This window comes from Pan troglodytes, chromosome 3, assembly GCF_028858775.2.
Source record: "Pan troglodytes isolate AG18354 chromosome 3, NHGRI_mPanTro3-v2.0_pri, whole genome shotgun sequence".
NCBI lineage: Eukaryota > Metazoa > Chordata > Mammalia > Primates > Hominidae > Pan > Pan troglodytes.
The window spans coordinates 109,581,082-109,607,817 of NC_072401.2; the positions used below are offsets into that span (position 1 = coordinate 109,581,082).

At 38.6% G+C, this 26,736-nt stretch overlaps 1 protein-coding gene and 1 long non-coding RNA gene across 16 annotated transcripts in view; one reads left to right on the top strand and one right to left on the bottom strand.

Annotated features, from left to right (window-relative positions):
• Positions 1-26,736, bottom strand: part of LEF1 (lymphoid enhancer binding factor 1) — a 120,084-nt gene that overhangs the window by 72,867 nt on the left and 20,481 nt on the right. The gene's annotated exons all lie outside the window — the stretch shown is intronic.
• On the top strand, positions 8,868-25,507 carry LOC129143758 (uncharacterized). Its single transcript, XR_010156662.1, has 5 exons — positions 8,868-9,176; positions 17,583-17,719; positions 19,943-20,044; positions 23,466-23,543; positions 23,801-25,507. It is a non-coding gene; the product is annotated as an uncharacterized LOC129143758 (long non-coding RNA).

Genomic DNA, 26,736 nt, shown 5'->3' on the forward strand with positions numbered 1-26,736 from the left:
TATGAATATTCTTCTTTGATACAATGGACAAAGCAGTAATTTTTTAAAGGTCAGCTGCAATGTGGAATCTGAAACCATCAGTGAACTTTTCCTACTCTGTTACATTGAAATCCATTAATCTATCAAAGTCCTACACTTTGAATCTCTCATCCACATGTGATTTTGCAACAAACACTGATCATTTGAAAAATGTTGGGTTACTGAGTCATGCAGATTTTCCCAATGTTTACCTGTTTCATTATATAATACCACAATCACATTTGTCAATATCACCACTGAACTCATCAGAAGAGACATTAAAGGATAGGAAAGCTGTCAAGCTTATGTTGCGGAATACAAGATTTCCAAAATTCTAATTTGTATTTGAAAGCTTGAATTTTGTACTTCATAACTGTTTTCCTTAAAACAATAGGCTCATTTCACTTACTTTTGATAACCAAGTCTACCAAATAACCAAGTCTGAAGAGCCACAGCTGACCTGCCAATCATTCTGCAAAGTAAAAACTCAATCATACTGGTGTTTTCGAGACAACCATGGCACTTTGCCACATTGTAAAAGTGCTTTATATGTACTTCCCATCTCATCACTAGAATATTAAAAAGACACATGTGCTTAAGGGCCTAGGTTTAACAAAATTAATAACTTCTACTGCTTTATTAAGTGACACTAGCATTTTTTAACTGAGAGTCCATGGTGATGAATATAGTAACTAAAGAACTTCTACTACAGTTGGTGCCACGGCCATGATTTGTGCTAAGTGACGAGCAGTTTTCCCAGCATTGTTTTCATACAAGTGCAAATGTCTACACAGTGAAAATGGCAAAAAATAACAGTATTATTGTGAAAAGAGTTTTGATCTCATGGACTCCCTAAAAATGTCTCAGGGACCCCAGAGGTACAGACACTACACTCTGAGAATCTACCTACTAAACCAATGCTGCTGCTACTGATATACTCAACAAAAGGAGCTGAATTTTTTAACTCTTGAGGAAAAATACAGATACCAATGCACAAGCCAATTACACCCCAGTATTTCGGGCATTACAGAGTTGTCACTTTCATGTTCTTACTTGCTAGACCAGTTATTGCCAATAACTTGGATAACATTTTCTGGCCAAGATCATAAAAAACTCACACCTAACAATGTCAATGAGCACTCTCCAAAAATACAGGGGCCAAAGGACTGCTAGCAGCAAAGGCCACTAGTCCCTGCCTGCACTGTGCTACAATCATTCTTCATGCCTCATTCATTCTCTTTGATCCACCACATTTTTACTGCACCTTTTAGTCTTTATTTGCTGGTATAACTACTTAATGCCATAACTTTCCTCTAAGTACCTGTTGGCTGCACATCACTGGTTTTTATATGTAAACTTTTTATTACCATTCAGTCCTGAAATCTTTTCTTTGACCTTTGAAGAGTTTTCCTTATTGATAAATAAGGGTTTTTCTAGTTGTTTCCTTCTAAATTAATGGTTTTCTGAGCAGAGAATATGGTCTGTGTCACAACTAATCCTTTGAAGTTTTTTAACACGCTACTCATGGCCCAATATTTTATATTCTAGAGTTGTTGGATATAGCAGCTCATATAACCCATTTGATCAATCTTAATGGTTGTTCAAATCTTTTATAGCCTATTTACTTTTTTAAGGTGGTAGGGGGCTCCTGCTGATTTACTAACTACTGATAGAGATAAGTTGAAATCTCTTACTAGAAAGTAGATTTGTCTTTGTGGTTCTGGTCCATTTTTCCTTTATAGATCTTAAAGTTACATTATTATATGCATAATGATTCAGAATTATATCTTCCTTTATCTGTTATTATCATAGTTCCATCAGCTTATTCTGGGTTGATCATGGCGTATTTTTTTCATACCTTTCATAATTTTCCTTTTGGTCTCTATAATTCTGCATAATTTCTTCAGATCCCTCATTTCATTAATTTAGTCAGGTCTAATCTGCTGTTACCACCCATTCATTTTTGGTTTTGTTTTTGAGACAGAGTCTCACTTTGTCACCCAGGCTGGAGTGCAGTGGTTCACTGCAGCCTCACTGCAGCCGCGACCTCCTGGGCTCAAGTGATCCTTCTACCTCAGCCTCTTGAGTAGCTGGGACTACAAGCGTGCACCACCATGCCCAGCTAATTTATTTTTATTTTTATTTTTTGTAGACATGGGGTCCCACTATGTTGCCCAGGCTGGTCTCGAACCCCTGGACTCAAGCAATCCTCCGACCTTGGCCTCCTAAACTGCTGAGAATAAAGGTGTGAGCCACCATGCCCAGCCAATAATTCTATTTTCTAAAGCTGCACTGCCCAATGGAATAGTCATCAGCTATGTAGCTATTTAACTTAATATTAAATAAAAGTAAATATTCAGTTTCTCAGTTACACTAATTAAGTGCTCAACAGTCACATGCATGTAGTAACTACCATGTTGGCTAACACTTATAACAACACAGATTTAAAGATTTTTGTCTGACTCAACTGCATATGTTGACTTTGGCTCATGGGGCCATGTTTCCTGTGTGTTGTGATTTTCTATTCTTTTTTCTTTTTCTTTACTGTAAGTGTCCATTTCTTTTAAGTTTATCTGCAGAAATTACTTGAGGCCTATATAGTATGTGCTTCCAGAATGAATCTGTCTTCACTTCTGCCATATGCTGTGGGGCATTACAAAACCAGATCTCTGTTGAGGAAATTCTCAGCTTGGGGTCCTTCGGTCACCCTTGATAATATGAACTAAGACTGCAAACCTGCATGAAAGCCAGCTGCAGTTATAATTCTCAGGACAGCATTTTTTTCTTCTTCTAGTCAGTGGCAGCACTTGAGACAAGAAATTTTCACTGCAGTTCCCTGGGAAGGTAGGTGTATTTCTAGTTTGCCTTTACACTAAAGATATAGCCTTTGGGACCCCAGCTTTCTGCTAGGGTTGTTTTTTTTGTTTGTTTGTTTTGTTTTGTTTTTACCTATTAGTCTACTTTTTATCCTGCATACCCTACAAGATAGAATCTGAAGCCTGGTTCATCACCTTCTACAACAGCCAGCTTTAGTGGTCCATTTACTGCTTTCTGAGTACCCTTAACTTTCAGTCCGCTCATGGATGCATTCAAAATGTATATTTTGGGGAAAAAACTTTACAGATTGGATATGTGTATGCATGTTTGTGAGTATGTATTATGTATATGTGATATTTGTGTGTGTGTGTGAGTAAAATATATCTCCATATTTTTAGTGTACTTCAGCAGATGTTGCTTAGGGTATCACATCTACCATAATGCTAGAACACCAATTTTTAAGATGCCTAATATCAGCTTTAAATCTAAAATTAACAATCTATAATCTGATATCAAAAACTTTTCTGGGCCAGGTGCAGTGGCTCATGCCTGTAAATCCCAGCAATTTGGGAGGCTGAGACAGGAGGATCACCTGAGGCCAGGAGTTCAAGACCAGCTTGGACAACATAGAGAAACCCCCATCTCTACAAAAAAATAAAAACTAAAAATAGCCATGTGTGATGGCATGGCCCTGTAGCCCCTGCTACTCCAGAGGCTGATGTGGGAGGATAGCTTGAGCCCAGGAGGTTGAGGCTTCAGTGAGCTATGATTGCACTCCAGCCTGTGGAACAGAGAGAGACTCTACCTTAAAAAATTAAAAACAAAAAACTTTTCTCTTAGCAAGATTGTATGGTATTATTATTCTAATTTACATGAGATAACTGATATTTTGGTCCATATGTGTTAGATGAAACCCACAAAGCCAGATATTTTTTCAGTTTCCAAAATATTCACATATATGAAAATACAGAATGCACATTATATATTATGTAACACCCCCAGCAAAGTGTGGGGAGTATATACCCCTTAAACAGATACATGAACATTTTTTTTTTGAGATGGAATCTTGCTCTGTCCCCCAGGCTGGAGTCCAGTGGTGCAGTGTAGGCTCACTGCAACCTCCGCCTCCTGAGTTCAAGTGATTCTCCTGCCGCAGCCTCCCAAGTAGCTGGAACTACAGGCGTACGCCACCACACCCGGCTAATTTTTGTATTTTTAATAGAGGCAGGGTTTCACCATGTTGGCCAGGCTGGTCTCAAACCCCTGACCTTGTGATCCACCCGCCTTGGCCTCCCAAAGTGCTGGGATTACAGGCATGAGTCACCGCACCGGGAACATGAACATTGCTTTAGCGAAACATCCAAGTAGGAAAGACAAGGCTATAAAAAGTCTTAATTTTGGTCAGTTTGGGCCACCACATAAAAGTTATGAAAACACTTTAAGATTGCAGAGCTTTTGCAGATTTCCACATTCTTTTGTCTTCAAGTAATTTGTCCAAAGGTCAACTTGGACCTAGGACTAAAACAGATTTTCTAACACTCCTTTCTAGGTATCACTAGGTTTGTTCCATACACTTGGATGGGGCATAGCTGTTACCAACCCGTGGGAGTCATTATTCTTGACTGGTTATATCTGAAATGACCTCTCTACTAAAAGGCTAATCATATAGAGTTTAGCTCATTCTGACTTAGAATTCTAACATACCAACATATTTTCCCATGATAGGCCAGTAATTATGTCTCTGAGCTAATGCACTGAATTTACTGGTATTCACTGCATTTATCAATTCAATATAATTTTGTCATCTGTGTACCTTTATTTATTTATTTATTTATTTTTGAGGCAGAGTCTTGCTCTATCGCCCAGGCTGGAGTGCAGTGGCGCAATCTCAGCTCACTACAATCTCTGCCTCCCAGGTTCAAGCAATTTTCCTGCCTCAGCATCCTGAGTAGCTGGGATTATAGGCACCCACCGCCACGCCTGGTTAATTTTGTATTTTCAGTAGAGATGGGGTTTTGCCATGTTGGCCAGGCTCATCTAAAACCCCTGACCTCAGGTGATTCGCCCACCTTAGCCTCCCAAAGAGCTCGGACTACAGGCATGAGCCACCATACCCGGCCGTATCAATATTATTTACAGTAGTATGACTCGAGCTCTTTTGACTATATCCTTCCACATGCTATCATTTTCCAGTTTTCCACTATTACAGGTAAAATATCTAGTGTTTGAGAATTTACTGAATAAATTAATGAAAATTTGTGAAAGTTCAGCAGATATGTACATATTGCTGATAGTTTTTATGATATTACAGGGATTTTTACAACTCTAAGTTCTTCTAGAAAAATCACTTGCTTGGTACATAACACACCTTGGGATTTTTTTTTTTTTTTAGCACGCATATTGGGAAAACAGTTTAGTAGTCAAATTTCGGAAACAACTGACCCACAACAGTTTAAGTACAGCAGTGTGACTGTGCAGTGATTCATGTATAAGGTAATCCTAGATGTATTATGGATCCTAAAAAGTAAATGTTGTTTTACTTAAAACGCTAAGTTCGAAAAGTTACTAATCATAACAGTGTTAACACCAATCAGATTTTTCACAAAATTCACAAAACTAACCGTAACCTGCCAATTACAATGTTTAAGTACTTAGATGTACATGAAACAACTTTACTAGGATAGGGAATTTTTTTACTTTTGTTGTTTATTTCAGGAAATAGTCCTATTCCTGAGTCTAGTGGTCATAACTATGTTCTGAAACTCTCTTCCATTTTCCACTAAGGACTTAAAGCTCCAGTTATAAGTTTCTTTAATTGCAAAATACACATGAATAAGAAGCCAATTCTAGATTTTTGACAGTAATAAAAAAAACCAGAGATTTCATGGATATTTTTATAAGTCTTTAGAAGTCATTTTAGTCAGTTTTAGCAATCTCTCCACTGAAAATTTTTCATCTAAGTCCCCAACTAGGACTTAAACTGATTACAGAATTTGATCTTCTTGTGTCTTTGGTATGTACATTAGGGTGTGATAGGAATGAAGAAAAGTGGTTAAAAGAACCAGGATAAAATGTAATTGGAATAATCATGAATTAGGATAAATTATAACTTAATAGTTTCTCAAAATACTCATTTCCTGATTTTTTATTCTTTTTTAATAAAAATTAGGTGGAAAAAGCAGCCAGGTATGGTGGCTCAGGTCTGTAATCCCAGCACTTCGGGTGGCCAAGGAGGGCAAATCACTTGAGGACAGGAGTTCGAGACCAGCCTGGCCAACACGGTGAAACACCGTCTCTACTAAAAAATACAAAAATTAGCCGGGCATGATGGTGCATGCCTGTAGTTTCAGCCACTCAGGACACTGACGCATGAGAATTGCTTGAACCCGGGAAGCAGAGTTTTCAGTCAGCCAAGATCGCGCCAATATAGTCCAGTCTGGGTGACAAAGGGAGACTTTCTCTCAAAAAAAAAAAAAAAAAAAAAAAAAAGAATAGGTGGAAAATGTCATTCATTTACTCTATTATTTACTGATATGTGTGTGTGTGTGTGTGTAGCTCTATTTTAGGGGCTAGTCATACAAACATGATCTCTGTCCTTAAGAATCTGTATGTAGTCTAATGAGGGGGATGAGATGTAAATGAACAACGTTCGATACAATGTGGAAAATGCTGTATGTGAGACATCGACTAAATACTACAGGGGTAATTATATGGCCAATGAGGGGCTAGAAGAATGCTTCTCAGGAGACATAGGAGCTGGAAGTAGGAGTTTTTCATGTGTAATGGGGGCTCATTTTGGCAGAAAGAACAGTGCAGGTGAAGGCCCAGAGGCCAAGAACAGAATGCTAAAACTGGGGAGAGGCTCAGTGATCAGACGTGGGACTTCTCATTTAACAAGTTAATTCTTTGGGTTATTTTTTGGGAAGGCTCCTCATGTCATGTCAAAACCCTTTAATCTAGGAGACTGTTAAAGGAATAAAAATATCTACAAATTACTTATGTTATTTATAAAGTTGTGCATCTACGGAAATGTTTACCGCCTGAATGCTGCTATATATATCACTGAAGCTGAATCTCATGTGACTCTCCAGGGATAGGCTAAAGAGAGAACTGGAGAAAGAAGTGGCAAGAAAGAAGCAAACCCAGGGATTCACTCATGACAAATTATGTACAATTACTATCGTGTTGACATAAATGTTATGTTCTCTCTCCTTCTCCCCTTCTACTTGAAAACCACCTCAGTGGGACTACTGCTAGTATTCTGAACAGGTTTTATAGCTCATCTCACTTACTTTGGCAGAGTATCTAGCCGTTTCTCACTTATTTAAGCGGAAAATAAATTATCGTGACTGTAGGAAACCAAAGATTTTAGGAATATAAATAGTAGGAAAATTACAGTCAAGAGAACTTAGAGATGCAACAGTGGGGTATGTAACTCGTACAAGACAAAAAGTCTGGATTATGGGAAACAGAAATTTAAGATCTGAAGGGTTTGGGACTAGGCAAAAAGAACGAGGTCAGGGATTGGGTGTTTGTCCTTGCATCCCTTTTTCTGGAGTTTCCACATGGCCCTGAATCCTCTCTGTAGGGTCTGTCCTGACCATTTCAGCCCTATAGGCTCTACTTCCTTAACTCTCCAACCACTGGAGGTTTGCTTATGTGTTATATTTATTGTGTCAAATAATGGTATTCACTGCATTATTTGAATTGATAAATGCAGTGAATACCAGTAAGTTCAGTGCATTAGTTCAAAGACATAATAAATATGTACCATTATGTACCATTCTCAGGAGAGAATGGCAGACTCTCAAAATAAATACACATGCAAACTCTATTATAAAAGTGAGAGTATTCACCTATTTGGGAGGGAGCAGAGTTCTCACCAAGGAAATTTTACTAGTGGCAGCAGAGTCCAGCAATCAAGTCAGGACCTTCACAAGAATCTTCAGTCCTGCCCTCTAAATACCGGTTATGGGTTTAAGAAAAACAACAAAAAGATGAACAAAGTGGAACAAGAGCTCCTAAATGTCAATGATTACAACATAAACAAAATTATTTATCATTAAAAAAACTTCATAAAAGCTTGGCAAGATATCAGTAAGTCATTGGCAGAAAAACAAGGTGGGATTAAAATTCTCAAGGGAAAAAAGCAGACTGAGGAAGGGCTTTTTTTTTTCTACGATAAACTGATGACTGAAGTTATGATTTAGACTTTCTTTTGCCCTTTGGAAAGACATTACTTATTTTAAGGCTGATTCTAAAGGAGTTCTTTTCTAACATGTAAAATATGTTCATTTGAGCTAGCAAACAAATACATAGAGATACAGAAGCCATACCTATTGAAAAGATAATCGGTATGAACCTATTGATTATTATAATCCTAATCAGGGAAGACTAAAAAATGTACACAATACCTATGTATATGGGCAGGACTAGAAAAAATTGTAAATCATGAGAAGAGTTCTCTATCAGGGCAGTACAGTTAAATATATTTCCTTTGTTGTTGGTTTAATAGAGATTAAAAGACAAAGAAGAAGAGAAGAAACCCATAAAAATGTCCATCATAAGTGGCTGTCTCTAACAATCAAATAAATATTATTACAGATGAAAGAATATTTACCAAATTACAGGCTAACATTTTTACTTTAAAAAATCAGGCCAGGAAAAATCCTGGAGAGGGTCCACTGGGCACCAGCTTCATCACTTCCTCCTTTCCCACCACTCAAAGCTGAATCAGGACATCCCTTCTGCTTCTATTCTTCCTCAAAGTCCTCACATTACTGAATCTGCTGCTTCTATGGGAATACACAGCAGAAAGTTCCTTTTAACACCTCTGCAGGACTGGGGTCACTTCAAAGTCCTTCTGAGTATATGGAGCTCTGGTCAACTCCACATTGTTTCTACCATAAAATGTAGATTAGTCAACCAAATCACTAGAAGGAGGTCAAAAAACACAAACCCTTTCCATTCCCAAGAACCAGTGGCTAATTAGAATGCTTTCTTTATCTCTAGGCATTCCAAGAGCACTGGAATTCCAAAGCAAATTATAATTTTAGGAAGAAAAAATATCACTGAATCACAGTTTCTCTAAGCCTCAGGGTAATAATTTTTCCTGTAATAGTTAGAAACTCAAACCATGTATGGATTGCATAAATTTTGAATGCTTTGTTCTATAAAAACATGGTCCTTCATGAATAATGGAGAAGCAAAGGAGAGAGAGAAGAATCCAAGTAAAACAACACTTTTCTGGATTCTGAGAAAATTCCAGATAGAGAACAAAAACCTTGCCAGCATGTTCCACTTCATAAACAACGAAACTAAGGTTGTTCTACTCATTCTCTGTAAGTCTTTTCAACAACAAAATATTCCTCATTAATAAAAAGGTCATACCTTGGCATTCTAATTGTTGAATAAAGTTAGAAACAGGCTTAGTTTATGTTAGTAAAAGGTGGCTGCAAATCCTAGGCACAAAAAATGTGATACAAATTTGGGTACTTAGTAGGGTATAATCACATTGTGATTACACATAGGAATCACACTGTGTATGCTTTGAACAATTTTCTTAGTGTTTCTCAAGTACCAATAACAAATGGTGTCTATTTAGGAAAGAAACATGGTCCTCTTAAGCTGTGTTATGAGTAAAGATAGTATTTACAGGGTGAATGACAACCAAGGTATTCAATAGTGATCCCACTTTTCATTTCTTTTCTTCCATAAGATCAATTCCAATAATCACCTAGAGGAAAATACTACTTCATATACTTCCCTTTGAGTTTTAGGGTGAGCTAAAATAGCCCTTCAAATCACTTCCTTCATACAAGGACATTCAGAGCAGCAATTGGAATTAAGGCTAAAAAAAGAGGAGGACAGATGATAACATTGGTGACCAGAACCAGTTATTTAAGACTGCTTATATGATTCTCCTTAAATTAGACCATTAAGAGTCTGACAGATAACTATCTACCTGGATAGTATTGATGAGATCCTTAAAGGCACAAGAATGCTCTCTTATGTTACTTGCCAGCCCTATGATGCTGCACTATCAGCCTAAGATGATATTATTAACTCTTTACGGCTCATCAAAAGACCTTCCAGGCCAGGCGTGGTGGCTCATGCCTGCAATCCTAGCACTTTGTGAGGCTAAGGCAGGCAAATCACTTGAGGTCAGGAGTTCAAGACCAGCCTAGTCAATATGGTGAAACCCTGTCTCTACTAAAAATACAAAAAAAAAAAAAAAAAAAAAAAGGCAAGGTGTGGTGGTGTGCACCTGTAATCCCAGGTACTAGAGAGGCTGAGGTGGGAGAATCCTTTGAACCCAGGAGGCAGAGGTTGCAGTGAGCGAAGATCATGCCACTGCACTCCAGCCTGGGCAACAAAGTGAGACTCCGACTCAAAAAAAAAAAAGACTTTCCAGTTAAATTGCTACTAAATGTAAAATAACACATTCCCTTCCTTGCCCTTCCCAAGTTGCTTCTTAGAACTTAGACACTCCACTAACAAGTAAAGAAAGAAAATTAATGAGGCATACAAAATTTTTTTTCTTGAACAATATTAAACTACTGCATTTTGGTGGTGGTGGTAGTAAGGTGCTAAAGAGAAATATTTTCTTTAATTTAAATCACCTAGGAAGCTTTTCACCAAACTACTGTATCTTTCCTCCCAGGTTATTTTTTATTTATCTTTTTTTTGAGGAGTCTCAGTGTATTTTCCAGGCTGAATTCAAACTCCTGGACTCAAGTGATCCTCCGCCTCAGCCACCAGAGCACCTGGGACTACAGGTGGCGCCACTATATCCAGCTTATTTTAATTTAAACTACTCAAGCAGTGGCTCATGCCTGTAATCCCAGTGCTCTGGAAGGCCAAGGTAGGAGGATCACTTCAGGCCAGGAGTTTGAGACCAGCCTGAGCAACATAGCAAGGACCCGTCTCTATTTAAAAATGTTTTAAAAATTAGCTAGGCATTTAATTTGGAGGTCCAAGCTGCAGTGAGCTATCATGGTGCCACCACACTCCAGCCTGGGTGAGGTGACAGAGCAAGACCCTATCTCTAAAAAAAAAAAAATGTTTTAAATAAAAATCTACTCAAGAGTATCTACACAACGCCTACACAGCTATGCAAAAGACCACCACAAAAACACACTTCCATATATCACTGGACATAATTTTGGCTGAAATACATTTGGAAACACTCTAAACTCAAGCAACGGCATCAAAGCCAATCTCCACAAATTGCCTACATAGTCTGAAAAACAAGGTTGCTGAATACCCACCAAATGCCTGTGTTTTTGAGTAGTACACAAGCTGATATAAGCTACTAGGCACAATTATGGCTTCTATGAGACATGGGCTCTTTGGAAACATAATTTTTTTTTTTAGTTTCTGACATGCTAAGAGTCCTAGATAAAACCCTGCCTTTATGCAGCTTATTGTATCAAATATATCTCATAAAAAGCTTAAAATGTAAAAACTCCCAGTAAAAAAAACTAAGGTGCGTTGTATAGGGTATGGTGATATAATAGTGAGTTTCAATGAAATACTGGTTGTATAAAACCACATATGAAATCAGGATTATTTCTTTCTAGTGCAACAAAATGCACTGAAGCAGTATTAGGATTTAGGTCAATCTGGAAGGAAATTTCAAATTCAAGGTAAACGTTTTTATTGACAATTTGGATGAGGATCTAATTAGGCAATGGGGCTACAGCTTCAGGAATCCAAAATGTATCACAGGACTAGATTGATGTGCCTACCCTTAATAAGGATAAAGGCAGGTATTTGGGTCCAAAAAGTTTATTTCATATTCACATTATGTAAAAAACATAATTAACTAGTCTGGCTGATAGGAGCTCTCCCTTGTTAGTATTGTATTCCCACTGACATTCTGGAGACGATTCTGTTCCCCAGCCAATGAAGAGGTTTTACTGTTCTCTTCCTTCAGCAAGGAATACTATCCCATTCTGTACCCCCTCAAAATCTTACCCATGTCTTAAAACACATACTTCCCAGAAAGCTTTGTCTTGGCGTCCCAATTAGAATCCCTTTTTCCTCTTCTATTCTGTTTTTGCATCTCGAGTCTCATTTAGAGTCCTTTCAGGATAGCACCTTGGCAGATAACCTAGATCTCAAAGTATACTTTGAGACCTGGAGTGCAGGCACTATGGGCCCTCTAGAGGTTTTCTTTATGAAAACTAGTTGATATTGTTTACTGAACTAGCCTGCATCAGAATCACCTGGAGGGATTTTAATAAAATGCAGGTTTCTAACCCTCAACTACAGCATTCTCAATAGATATGGGATGAGAGCGAAAATCTGCCTTTTTTTTTTTTTTGAGGCAGGGTCTTGCTCTGTCACCCAGGCTAGAGTGCAATGGCACAATCTCAGCTCACTGCAACCTCCACTTCCCCAGGCTCCAACCATCCTCCCCCCTCAGCCTCCTGAGTAGCTAGAACTATAGGCATGTACCACAACACCCACCTAATTTTTTGTATTTTTTAATAGAGATGGGGTTTCCCCATGTTGCCCAGGCTTGTCTCCAACCCCTGGGTTCAAGCAATCTGCCTGCCCCTACCTCCCAAAGTGTTGGGATTACAGATGCACCCAGCCTGAAATCTGCATTTCTTTTTTTTCTTTTTCTTTTTTTTTTGAAATGGAGTCTCGCTCTGTCGCCCAGGCTAGAGTGCAGTGGTGCAGTCTCGGCTCACTGCAACCTCCACCTCCCAGGTTCAAGCGCTTCTCCTGCCTCAGCCTCCCGAGTAGCTGGGATTACAGCCACACACCACCATGCCTGGCTAATTTTTGGATTTTTAGTGGAGACAGGGTTTCACCATGTTGGTCAGGCTGGTCTCAAACTCATGACCTCGTGATCCGCCCGCCCCGGCATCTGCAACAAGTTCCCAGGTGATGCCAATGTGGCTGATCTGGAGACCACACTTTGAAAACCACTGGGTTAGATCAACCTTATTAAATGAGAGTTTATCATGTAACTTTTATTTAAATGTGACAGTGACTATGTAATCATGGAATACAAGTAATACATGTTAAACAATTACAGACTCGTCCTTCATTAGGTGCCTATACTCTCCAGCATAGTGTCCCATGTTCAGTTTATGGCCTAATTCTCAGAATGGGCCAGGGCTGTAAGCTCAGTCTATCAGAGAAACCTCTGTTGGAGCTCATCTACCTAGGACTAAACAAACTATGTCCTTTAAAAAAAAAATTTCTTTAAGGAAATGGGGTCTTGCTGTGTTGTCCAAACTGGACTTGAACTCCTGGGCTCAAGTGATTCTCCTGCCTCTGAGACTACAGGCATGCGCCCACTGCACTGGCAAAACTGTGTCTTTTAAATCAATAAATGCGGGGTTGGGACGGACTTTAGAGGTCCAGTTTCCTACTCAATAAACTCCTTTGATAACATCCTTAATAGATGGTTTCATGGCAACCCTCACCTCCACCATGAATGCTCTGTGTCTGAGATTCATTACATCAGAAAATAATATCATTTTATTGTCATATATGTGAGGATGTCTGCCTTAAACTTGATTCTATTTGCCAAGACTTCTATCTACTCATTGGTACAGGCCCCTAATCTCTTATCTGAAATCCTTGGGGCTGCACGTCTTACAACTTAATTTTTCAGGTTTTAGATAGGGCACACATACTGTGTGTTTTATACTCTCCCCAGTGGGGTCCAGGGAAGCACTCTATCATCAAACACATTTGTATTTTTGCAGTGAAGCATACAAATATTCACAATTAGTGGGCTAACGAGTATATTTAAATAACTTCACATTAATTAAAGTTGGATTTTGCCACCAAATTTACCAAAAAAAAAAAATCAACTTTCACATATCTTTCAATTCCAAATTTACAAATAAAGAACTGTGGACATATATTATTTTGTCCTCAGTGAATACACAAGTAAGTCCACTTCCTCTTCCATGCTAGCAGTCCTTCCACTATTGGAAGACAGCTCTTACACTTCTCCCTTATCCACTGTGCCTCCACACGTCATACTTCTAAATTATCAACTGACAAATTAACCTAGTGTAAAGAGGGCTAGAGTAGGGCTCTACTGCTCATCCAGAGCAGCTTGCTTTCTTTATTTAAAGTTCAAATGTAGAATAATACAGGGCACTGGAGCAGCAGGCTACAGCACTGGCACTCCATCCTAGAAAAGAGGAGACTGGAGAAGCTGATGGGCCACACAGAGTTATTCCAAATACATCAAGACATACAGATGAAGGATTAAACTCTATCAATGTGATTCCAAAACAGGATAAAAAAGAACACGTATTGCCCATTACAATGTGCTAGGCACATCTGATGGTTTGCATGCATACTCTCCATTCCTCACTCTGCTCTATGAAGTAGGAGGTAACATCATTTTATACATGAGGAAATTAAAACCCTGAGAAGTTAAAGTAAATGGCTCAAGGTCACATAGCAAGCCAAAGGGAGATCCAGGATTCTTATCTGATTCCCAAGTTGAAGCAGAACCCTTTCATATACTCAAAGGGTAATGATAACCCACCCAGCATCCCTGCTTCTTCATACATTTTAATCAATGACTTTAAAGGGGATACAGATGCCTGCCTTTCAAATTCCCATATGACAAGAAAATGGAAGGAATAAAAAACACTACATCACTAGGTCCAAAAAGACCCCAAATGACTAAAGTGACCAAGTGAATTGAGAAGGGGGGTGCTAATATAGATTACAATAAAACATTGCAAGTTGATGGGTCCATAAACCAAACTTGTTAGAGGAAGACAGGAGTTTTAGCTGCCTAAAATCTACTTTGAGCCCAGGTGTCAAGACGCTATTAAGACTCTAAAACCTGCAGCGCATTAATGGAACTCAAACATCCAGAATGAGGGAAGCTACAGACCACTCCTATCCTGTGGGGGCCAGCTCAATCTGAAGCACTGAGTGTACTTCAAAACCCAAACTTTTATTGGGCCAAAACAAAGAATGTAACTAGGAGGAGGGCCAGAACAGCAAACGTTCTGAAACCAGCAGGCACGGAGAACTAAGACTGTTTAGCCTGGAAGAGTGATAAAGGGTAGGAGGAGGCAAATGATAGCAGGCTCAAATACAGATGGAGATGCGCTTCCATCTATTTCTGGTGATGGCCCTGAAATGCAAGCATCCCTTCCAGTGGAGGCTCAGGATGGCGAGAGTGAAGGTGGAGGGAGTTATTCCCACTGGGGGACTGGCATGCCCCAGGAGAGGTACAATGCTGTGTCTGCTAGCCGGCAAGAACAGGGGCCTCTAGGCAACAACGCCCTGCTTTGTCTATGGAGAGCCTCTAGCAGTGGGAACTGGGGGCAAGGAAGCTGGCTGAGTGACACTTCAATGGCCTGCCAGCGGGGGAGTTGTTTTTAGGCAAGTGGAGACTTGTAGCCCTCCTCCAGCCATATAGTGTAGGTAATTATCCACTGTGAGTCCTTCAAGCTAACCCGCTTGGAGCCTGCGATTCCTTCTGCTCTCCTCCCACGCACCCCATGGGCTGGCTCCAAGAACTTTTTCTTTTTGGCTTCATCCCCCTTTCCCCCAGTCCTGCCCAAATGTGAACTGTACAAACAGCATGACTTCTTCCTTGCCCATACATGAAGAAAATCAGTCACAAAATTACTACACAAACAGGTTGAATGAGCAAAAACTGGTCTCAGCTGCTCAGGGGAAGGTGATGACGTGATGTGAAAATAATGAAATCTTTCAAGGGTTAAAATTTAGGTAGAAAAAAACAAAACAAGTTATGGTAGACAAGAGAAGAAAACAGGAAATAACTCTGAACTTAAATGTAAAATAACTTTCAGAAGCATAGTTCATTTTTTCTAAAATAAATGTGCAAACATTAGAAGTTCCATAAAGAACCTGCACCTATAAAATTTCATGTGGTGTTGGTTTAGCATGCTATAAAACTCGTATCTTTCTTAACCATTTCTGCTTTGTCCTTCTACTATATGCGTATTCCCCCCAAACCTTCAAAACTTAAATTCTACTGGCTATTTGACCAAGTATTCTAAAATCAAAGGATTAATCTTTATAAAAACATGTACAGTTATATAGCATATTGCCAGTTCAAATACTTCTCATCTCGTTAAATTTCCTTTTTTTTTTTTTAAACTTTAGATGCTTATGCTGCATAGTATTATAACAATTCCAGGTTTGGATACCCCACCCAGATCTGGAAAGTTCAGCAATACATATGATCAAATATGCCAGAAGTTTGCCTTTCAGGGGTCTTATAACTGCAGACCTAGAGTTACGATTCACACATTGTATAAAACATGCTATTGTAATTCTTACGGTGACTGAATAGTTAAATCTAATAATATAGGGTCATTTGCCCTTCAGTAAGGTGTCTTTTTCTTTAAAAAACATAAATGTTTGTGATTATTTACCCTACTGTGCTTATAAGATTTTAAAAATAATGTTCTAACTCAAAATATCCAAGGGTAAAAAAGGAAATAACTTCCAATAATTTTTATGAAATTATATAAGTATGTAGTCATTGAAAACTAAATAGATACCTATAAGGGCTCTAAGTCTTCCTTTAAAATTCTGAGAGGTTGTCTGGTCATTTTTGCTAAGGATAAAGCTATTTAACCCAGACTAAGTTTCTTTTGGCTTATTAAAAAGTCAACTTTTTCTTTATTGTAAGTACTTTAAAATTGACTTTAATGTTAGTTAAAATATGTATTTGGTGCCTCTCCCTAAATAAGTATTGTAATTATTCTTCAAACAGTACGGAATTTTGAAGCTACGAAGAACAGTTTTTTAAATAGTTATTTTCAACATTTTTTACAAAACATCACAAATCATCAAAGCTAGCAATTTCCTATTAAAACAGAAAGTCTATTGCAAAGGCATAAGAATAATACAATGGACTTTGGGGACTCAGGGGAAAGGGTGGGAGTGGGGTGAGGGATAAAAGACTCCACATTGGGTACAGTGTACACTGCTCTGGTGATGGATACAACAAAATCTCAGAAATCACCACTAAAAAAACTGATTCATGCAATCAAAAAAGCAATTAAAACAGAAAGTCCAAGTAATATTTTAAACATCATAAAGCTATCTTCATACTACAACTTAGATTTTTCAATGTGGAGTTTTTATGTGATAAAAATGCCCTCAAAGATAGGAAAAGAGGAAAGTGGCACTGATTTGTTGGCATGAGGATTAGAGGCTCTGTGTGCTGGCGGGAAGAAGAGCAAAGTCTGAATGTAGGAAGGAACGGTATTGGTTACTTTGCTGTCCAGAGTCTGGTACTATTACTATTCAGAAGACTATAATAATCTATTAACTTGAATCTTGCTCATCTCATCCATCATATCCCTGAATATTATAAATTTTAGATCCTAATTTATATTTTGTGATTCAAAATATTTGAATATGCTTTTCCTGTTACCATTCCAAATGTTAATGAGTTACACACTCACAGACTCCGTAATAAAAACTTAATATTGTCCTATAGAATATATCAACCCAATATAACATGCCAAAATATAACACTCACCTAATTTTAAAACATTTTTCCTTTGAAAGAGATATCTAATTTCCTCTAGTATATTAACATTAAAAAGACTAGGGAAAAATGTGAACTATGATTTTGCTTTCCTAAATTCCAAATTACTGAAACCTAAGAGGTTAACAAATTATTAACCACATAATTTTCTCTCATGATTATGCAGCCTTTAGGACGACCCCAACAAAATCTCCTATTTTTGCTTCTTCAACAGAAATACAGGTTTAGATGAGACTTGTTGGACTCAGTTCTTTCCTCCACCCATGGCCTCTACTTGGGGAGCGGTCAAATGTGGAATTTCGAATATCAAATACGTATAAAATAAATAGATGAAAGAGTACATCTCAAAAGGTCAGTAATGAAATGCAAATAATGTTTTCATGATGTGTGGAATGGAATTGTTATTCTCCAACAACAAAAAGAGGTATCAAGTATGCTCTGTATTTGCATTGCCTTTACACAAGCCTATGGGTCGCTACTATGATTACTCCCATTATACAGATAAGGAAAGTGAGCATTATAATGCTTTAGGAACTTGCATGGCAGTGAAATTCAAGCACAGGCAATCTGACTCATGAGCTTTAAACACTGCATTATATGTACAAGTGTGTATGTGTGTGTATATACACACACACACGCACGTGAGTATGCCTGACAGCTTACCTAGCATATACATTTCTACACAAAGGGGGCTTAGGAACAGCAATCTGGTTGCAAGATTGAAGTAAATGCTGTATCTGAAGAATATTTTTACTTAGCATAGGTGTTTATTTGGGGTGGCGAAGGGTATTGCTGGAGATTATGGGGGCTAGCCCCAACTCCTCCAAACTCCTTGAAGTTGCCACTGCCTATATGAGAATAGAAGAGCTGAGAATTTAGGGCTGAGAACATCAGGAATTCAAAGATGCTTCCATGGGGGACAGAACGGAGCTTGCTGACGCATGATGCCTATGTGACCTACATGTGCCACCATGCCCCATTTTCCTCCTCTGCCTTCCCTTCCTTGCATGTAAACATGAAGCCACTCGTAACAACATCCTCTAAGTAGCCTGGAAGGATAACAAGGATGGATTAAGGATAGGAAATGGTAAAGAGAGACTGGACTGGAAATGCTAGCTGAACCAAGCCTGAAGGAGAGTTGGAGGACAAAGACCTAAAAATACAGACTGAGATTCCCTGCCGTGGTATAATTGTAAGAAACTAGAAAGAATCTTCATTCCCCTCTTCTCAGGGCCTATAGAACATACTGCTAAGCTTCAATGTTTACAGTAAAGTACATTCATTAATAGTTCCAAAAAATGTTCAGCCTTAGATGTGTGGAAGTGGCTCTGCCATTTTTCTGCTCATTAACTCTATACTGGGAAATATAAGTTGCAACCATCAGTGCGTGGTTGTTTTCCATTTGAGTTTACATAGTTTTCAAAACAATGAATCATCTGAACTATGCAAAGGAAAGTTATGATGGTTTTAGTCAAATGATTAACTAGAGTTTATATATAGAACATGCATCTTTAAATAGCATGGCATCTACATCTACAATGCCAAGCTAACTATCCTTTTCTCCCTTAAAACCTGGAAACTTGAAGGGCTGTTAAATGTGACTATGTCCAGCACAGATCACAGGGCAAGGTGCAAGCCGGGCTCCACAGTGGTTAGGGAGGTGGATGCAGAGCCTGGACCTCCACCCTGGCCCTGCTGGCCCTGCTGGCATTAGCTCAGGAACATGACTCTCTCGGTAAGGAAAACAAAGAGGAAGCAAAGGGAAGGACAAGAATGAAATATGTGCTGCCATTTTGTGAGAGACCTTTAGGGACGTTAATAGAGGAACTAGGATCATCTCACAAACGTTTACAGCTGTAAAACAATTGAGTAAACTAGTTTATTGTTTTCTAAAAATATGTAAAAACGTAAGGCTTTTTTTTCAAACTATAACTTGGATTCATGAAAATATATACTGGCTCATATGTTAAAATACCATCTAAAATGGTTTAGATAGTTATAATTAATATCCAAAAATATCTGACATTACCCACAAGAAACAGAGGAAAAACACAGATTTCTTACCTCAAAAAGAATTCATGGGGACTTTCTAGCTCTCCTTAGAAATTTGGCTTGAAGCAAAAACACACTATAGAGATTTGCCTTACTTTTCATGTAAATCTCAGCTTTCAATAAACATAAAAATACACACACACACACTCCCCTCAATTTATATTCAAAATATCAAGGGATTATCAAAACCCCTAATTTGCCGTCGAAGTCTGTGGCAAGTTTTATACCTTGAGTGAAATGCAGTCTAATTCCTATGTGGTTATATTTTAGAGGGAGGGGGGAAAAGCAACTTCATTGAAGCCAACGCTCCAGGCAGCCCTGGAGCAGACTGGATCCAGTTTGAAAAGAACTGGCAACCCTAAAACTTTTTGATAAGATAAAAATTCATTGATGTTGGCTCATATGAGGCCCACTTCAACTCTGCACTTGTCCTCCGTGTTTCCTTGGCATATCTGCTCCTTTCCTCTATCTACTTTAGCATAACTTTATTTTTCTCTTTTATCTTTCGATAACTGCACCCAGGGACCGGAGGGGATTGATTTTTTGTTTTGACTTATTGTTTGAAGATCTGTAACTCAAAGCAGCTCTCACGCCTCTGATGTCTAAGCTGGAGCAGCATAAAAGGTAAACCCAGGCCTGGGTATCAAACTGAGCAGAAGCAATACCATTTTATAATCAGCCATCTAGGTTTTCATCTTATTTTGACTTTCCCCTCACCCGGAGTCAGGTTAGCTAGCAAAGTGCGAGGTTACTCCTACGCCTTTGTTAGGTGACAAGAAGCAAGTTAAAATAAAAATAAATACCTCGATAGCTTTGCATGCCAGGGCTTCAAGATTAAGCATACTTGTACTTAAAGCAAAAAGTTATTTCCTACCTAGAAAAATGCCTTGCTTTTCTTCTCAGTGAAAGGAAACTTCAACACATTTGAGAAAGTTGCTTTTCAAAAATTAAATCTGAAAACAAGGGAAGATGGTACAACTGACAAAAATCATTTCCCCAAAAAGCCTCAATCAAGATGAAAAAACATAATGCTTTTTTGAGACAAGTTTACAGACTCAAAATAAAAATGTTATTCTTGAACCAGAAGATGTTTAAAGAGAGATCCATATATATTAGGTTAGAAAGTTAGTTGTGTTTTCAGAGTTTGGTGTTAGCAGTAGTATGTACTCCAAATTAGCAAGTGTAATAAACCAAAGTTAAATTCACTTTCCTTCTCTCTTTCAGTATAATCCTCAAATTATTAGGATTATTTTTGTCCTAATTCAGCCAATATCAAATTCATATGCTAGTCTCTGTACATACAAATATTCACAAGAGTTTTGAGGGTCTGTTCCCTGAAGTTGTTCAGCTTGCTGAAATATGGTTACATATGCAAACATTATCTCCCAATTGTAACCTCATTTTCTGCTCTGCTGGACAGCGTGACCAGTATTTGTCATTGTGCCTCCCCCGCCTGCCACATCATTCATATGTCTATAATTGTCATCGAGATGTGGCATGTCAGCGGGACTCCAGTGTTCTCTGCTCCCCGTCTTCACACAGTCACTCAGGTAACAAACCCGTAATCTCGTCCTGTTTTCATGATGGTTGAATTACACATAATTGTTTCTGCACAGTGATTGATTTCTGCCTGAATAGAGACCTCTGCCTTTTTTCAATGCAAGCGAGTGGCAGCCAAGTCTCTCCATCTAGGAGGAGGCAGCAGCCTTTGAAGAGATCAAAGCCAAGGCCGCAAGCAGTTGTGCGCCCTGGGAATATGGAAAGCCTTTATGCTCTCAACCCCATTTCCAGCATCATGTTGGATTGCAGCTGCATTACATTCTGCCAGCATTCTTAATGCTTTTAGTATTGACTCTGACATCACCGATAGCTGTTTTAAAGTAACAAAAGCCGAAAGATGACTTATTTTCACAACTCTGTAATTGGAACATGCAAAGATGGGGGTGGGGAAGCAAGAATGAAGGGGAGGGAAATACATTTGCTTTTAATTTAAAGCAGCACAAAAGGCCCAGAAAAAAAATTATATAAGTTTCCACAAATGAAAACCATGTTTTTCATATGGAAAAACCAGCAGGGGCATTTTATAACTCAGACCACACAAAATGAACTGATGGCTAAATACACACTTTTTCAAGCCTAAAGGGTAAAATAAAAATGATGGGGTAAGTGATTCCAATTGGGAAAGGGACTCTAACATGTATTTGGTCTGAAGACTTTGCAGACACCTGATGCAAGGTGAACGGGTGCAGCTGCTCAAGACCTGTCCCTCGCCCTTACCTGCTCCTCCTTAGCCCTTTTTAATCAACTAAGCAGAGCAGATACTTGCATTTGTAAGAATCACAGGTTTATTTGGGAAGTTGCAAATGCATGATTCCGTTAACAGAAGAGGAAGAACAGGAAAGTCAAAGGTGGTTTTCAATTCTGGCTCCAGATACAGAGCCACAAATCAGTCTGACAGGATCACGTCTTGACAACTGAATCAAAACCTAATGCCACCAAAAGAGGCAGAAAAATTCCTAAGAACATAATAACCAAAATACATCAACACTAGTATCCTATTTCTTAAAATGGAAATTAAAAGTGAAGCTATTTCTAATTTTTTAAAAATAATTAAGACATTTTGGACTTATGATTAAATACATTGTGTAATTCATCCATTATTACATTTAAAATCAACATAAAAAGCAAGCAGGGCGACCATAAATCACTATACTATGTCTCTGGTGTTACATATAGTGTTACATATGTCCAGTAATCACTCCCTAGTAAGAAAACCTTCCGTTATTCCAATTCTAATTTTTAATTGCTGCCTTTGAGAATGTCTGCCCTAATCAATATTACATAGCTCTACAGAGAAACTCTGAATTTACATTCACATTGAAATGACAAGATTATGGATGGAGAGAGCAGGAAAGTAGAATCTTAAGAGAATTTATAAAATAAAATGCATCTCGTTTAACAAAGTCCCCTTTTCACAAAGATTTAATATTGTTTATGTAGATAGTAGTCAATGAACCATCAGTCTTTAACTTTTCCAAGTCTACAAAGTTCTAAAACTTATTGACATAGGAGAAATGACTATGAAATAACTGCTTCCTTTCATTCTGCACAAAACTTCTTAGTTCTGAAACACCACGTAATTGGCGAACAAAAGCCATCTTTGTTTGAAAGGATTTTGAATCAACAGACCTGGCTGTAAGGTACCCAACTGTAAATTTTCTTTGAAAATTTGTCTGTAACTGTGCAGAACTGGAAAACTCTTTCTTTTAACAGCCTGCCTACTTCAGTTTACTGGGTTACAGTTTTTATGTTTGTTTCATTTGGGGTTTGTTTCGCTTTAGAGGAAAGGGTACAAACTACATGAATTCAGAATTGCAAAAGCAAAATCAGCAAGAAAACCTGAATAATAACATCTCAAAATCTGTATCTTTTTCTCTTGGAAAAGTGCCATCTTTCCTTAATTTCACCATTTTCAGAAAATGCCGGAAATAAGTTCCAGTGTTATCAAATATTTTTTGGTAGGTTGCATTCTTAATAAGCTTATCACATTTTCCATATCCCAAGGCCCCCTTCTAATTTCAGATTATCAGGCAAAAACAACATTTCTTTTGTAATTCTATCATTAGCCTTCTCTTGCAAAGTAACAAGCAAAACAGTCACTGGAAGCATCCCAGGCTTCCCATTCAAACCAAAGGAAAAAGTCAATATACGGCGCCCCCTCAACCCCCCACCCCCGCCTTCTTCAAGGTGCTCCTCAGAGAAACATGTACTTAGAATTTTAGTCACCTGAACAGCATGTGAGAGAACACAGCACCACTTGCTCAGCCACCAACCTTGAGAGAGGCACTCCAGCGGCTAAGCAGAGACAAACTAAAAGCATATGGAATCTCAGTAGCCCCTGGAGCTGTGGGCTCCACACATTCCTCAGACTGCCCTCAGCAAAAATTGCCATAATTGAGAATGGAGGTGACAACACTGTAATGATACACAGGAGACTCGTTATATAGCATAATCTATGTGCTGGCCTATTTATTTTTCCCTTCAGGAAGGGAAAAATAATCTCTTGAAGAACCTGGAGGGTCCGTATGCTCCTTACTGAAAAGAAAAGAAAACTGCCTCAGAGGTGAGGAGTGGGGGAGGCAAGCCGGTTGGGGAGCAGGAGTTAATAGGTACTGCCCAAAGTCTGGGACCCCTCTAGATGAGGCATTCCAATCTCTTCACACAAATACAAATTTACTCTTAAAAACCTTTAAATAACCAGATTCCATGCTTTCCTTTGATAAACCATTCCAATGTTTATTAATCTCTCCCTCTGAAGTAATTCTCCCAACCTAAATTCTTTCAACAATTCAAGTCCATTTCCTTTGGTTATTCCTTCAGTGAAGAACAAAGCTGGCCCCAGGCACATGCTAAAGAAACTGTTCTTATATTTGGAGCTGAGTTTAAACTGCTCTCCCGTCTTCCCCAAGTCAAATGAACAGCTTATCAAGGAGATCCCCCTGGGAATTGGCAGAGTTCTGCCATCAAGATCTACAATCATATGTCAATAATTGGATGGTGCCCAATTTTCAACATGCTCGTGAAAGACTGAGAACTGTCTCAGATAGCACAGAGCCTTCTTTTCAAGGGGTTTCATCACTTGCACACACAGTACATCTTTGGTTTAAAATAGCAAGTGCCCTAGTGCAGACATCTAATCTAGAGAGAAGGAAGAGAGCAGAATTCCCACACAGCTGCTGGAGGGCAGGGCCACAGGAGGGGTGAACAGGAGATGCCACAAGGTCACCATGAAGCACGACCTCAAATGATGTCATTTAGCTGGGCCACACAAGGGTGAAACACAGCCTCAGCCCATAGCTCAGTGTGCAGCAAACCCAGGTGATTCTGAGCAATCTGCAAGTAATCTGTACAGCAAAGAATCGACCCAACCAGCCAAAAAAAAAAGAAGAGTATCCTCATGAATACTGCATAATCTGCAGGTCTCATAAAAAACTTTCATATGAAACATCAACAGCCACACTTTCAGAAGTATCTTATCGGAACAAATAGGAATAGAGTTCCCGTTTACTTTCCCCAGCCATCAATCTAGAATAGTTGGTTATCCCACATCATACAAAGAATACATAGCATTATCCACTGGGGTGCAGCAGGAAGAAAATACTACAATGTCAGTACATATTTTTATATGAAAAATTTTAAGTTTTACCAGAAATATTTAACATACAAATTGCCACTGGGGCCCCCGTTTGCTCTGTATGCCAGATGGTCAAGAATGCCAAGTGGACTGAAGATAACAGTAATAATGTAAGCACAAAAAACAGCAAGAAAATGGCAAAGCCAACAGTTCTACCTCTAATATCAACCCTTTAAGAGCTTGCATTAAAGCTAAAATCTGTAATGACACTGGACAAGACTTGTCAAGAAGCTGACCAAAACAATGAGAAATTATCAATTTTATTTGAAATAACAGCCATCAGATAATTATACAGTTCAGGTATATAATTCATAAATAATTATACAGTGGGCAAAATTTTTAATTGATGAGGGCTTGCAGTAAAATAATTCTCACCATGGATTTAGATATCTGAAATATCAATTGATTTCACTTTTCTTCCTCTCAATACGGATTAAATCAACTCCTTTCCTCACTGTACTGATCTAACCTTCTGGAAGCAAGATGGAGCCATGGAAGCCAGAGTGGAAAAGAAATGAAGCTGTGATACTCACTGTGACATGAATGAACCCTGAATACATTACACTCAGTGAAAGAAGCCAATCACAAAGGACTACACCCTATATGTGCCTATGATTCTATTCTTATGAAATGTCTCAAATAGGGAAATATGTTGAGACAAAATAGGTTAGTAGTTGCTTAGGCCTGGGGTGAGCACTGAGGGAATGAGAGATAAGGGGATAATAGCTAAAGGCTATGGGGTTACTTTCCGAGGTGATGAAAATGTCCTAAAACTGACTGTGATGATGGCTGCACTAACTATGTGAATATACTAAAAACCACTACACTATACACTCAAAGTGGGTAAAATGTATGCTATGTGAATTATATCGCAATAAAAATGAAACTATTTTAAAAATAAGTGACCACTGAAAAAACATTTGCTGAATGAATAAGTGAATGAATTCCTCCTATCCCAATTAAACAAAAGCCAGAGGAAAAGCTCTCCTGGACATGTTCTCCATGAGTAAAAACAACTGTGTTGCTTAGTCTTTGTCCACGTAGCGACCCTGTGACTTTAAAACACTAAATGTTTGCTCATGAAAAGGAGTATGTGGATGATGACTGGGGTCAAGGAATTCCAGGATTCTATGAGAGAGTGAGCAGAGGATGAGCAGAAAGTAGGTACGGCTTGGTGTTCCAAAGGCAGACCTTTAATGGTAAGCATTATATACCAGTGGAATTATTCACGTTAGATGTCCAGATCTGATTTGGTATAACAGGTATGCACTTGTGGTGCCCCTAATAAGTTATTAACATATGAGATGTCCTCCCAGAACCAGGCAAAAAGAAGTATTGAGTCAATCTTCTACCTTTCTCATAGCATCAGACCTTGCTTCACCTCTAGAGCAGAAAAAACCTCCTTTCTTAAAGCACTGAGGTAAATTCTGATGCTTTCAGTACAGGCTGAGTATCCTTTATTCAAAATTCTTAGGTCCAGAGGCATTTCAGATTTCATTTCAGATTTTGGAGTATCTGCATTATATACCTACTGGTTCAGTATGTCTGATGGGAAAATCAATATCCTAAATACTCCGACAAGTTTTTTGTTTTTGTTTTTTGATCTTCATGTTAGTGTTCAAAGAGTTTCAGATTTTGAAGCACTTCACGTATTGGATTAGGGTTACTCAACCTGTATCGATAAAACAACTCAAGAGAAATGCAAGTGTGTTTTCTTTGAGTGAGCTCTAAAGTCTGGTACCATAAGAAGTCCAGGAGCTTTTAAGCACGGGAAGCACACTGACACAACCGTGTTTCCCTTAGTCTATACAACAGTCCTTTGTTAGAACTTCAGATAAGAAAACTGAGGCTCAGTGGGGTGCAGTGGCTCATACCTGAATCTTTGGGAAGTGCAGGAGGAGCACTTGAGCCTAGGAGGTTGAGGCTGCAGTGAGCTTTGATTACATCATTGCACTCCAGCCTGGGTACAGAGAGAGGCCCGGGAGGGAGGGAGAGAAGGAAACAGGCTTGAAGAAGTTAGGGACTAGTCTGTTCAGGGATACATGGCTAGTCAATGACTTGCCTAACTCCATGTCAGTATTTTTTCCTCTACCACGAGATTAGCAACAATAGAAGTCTAAAA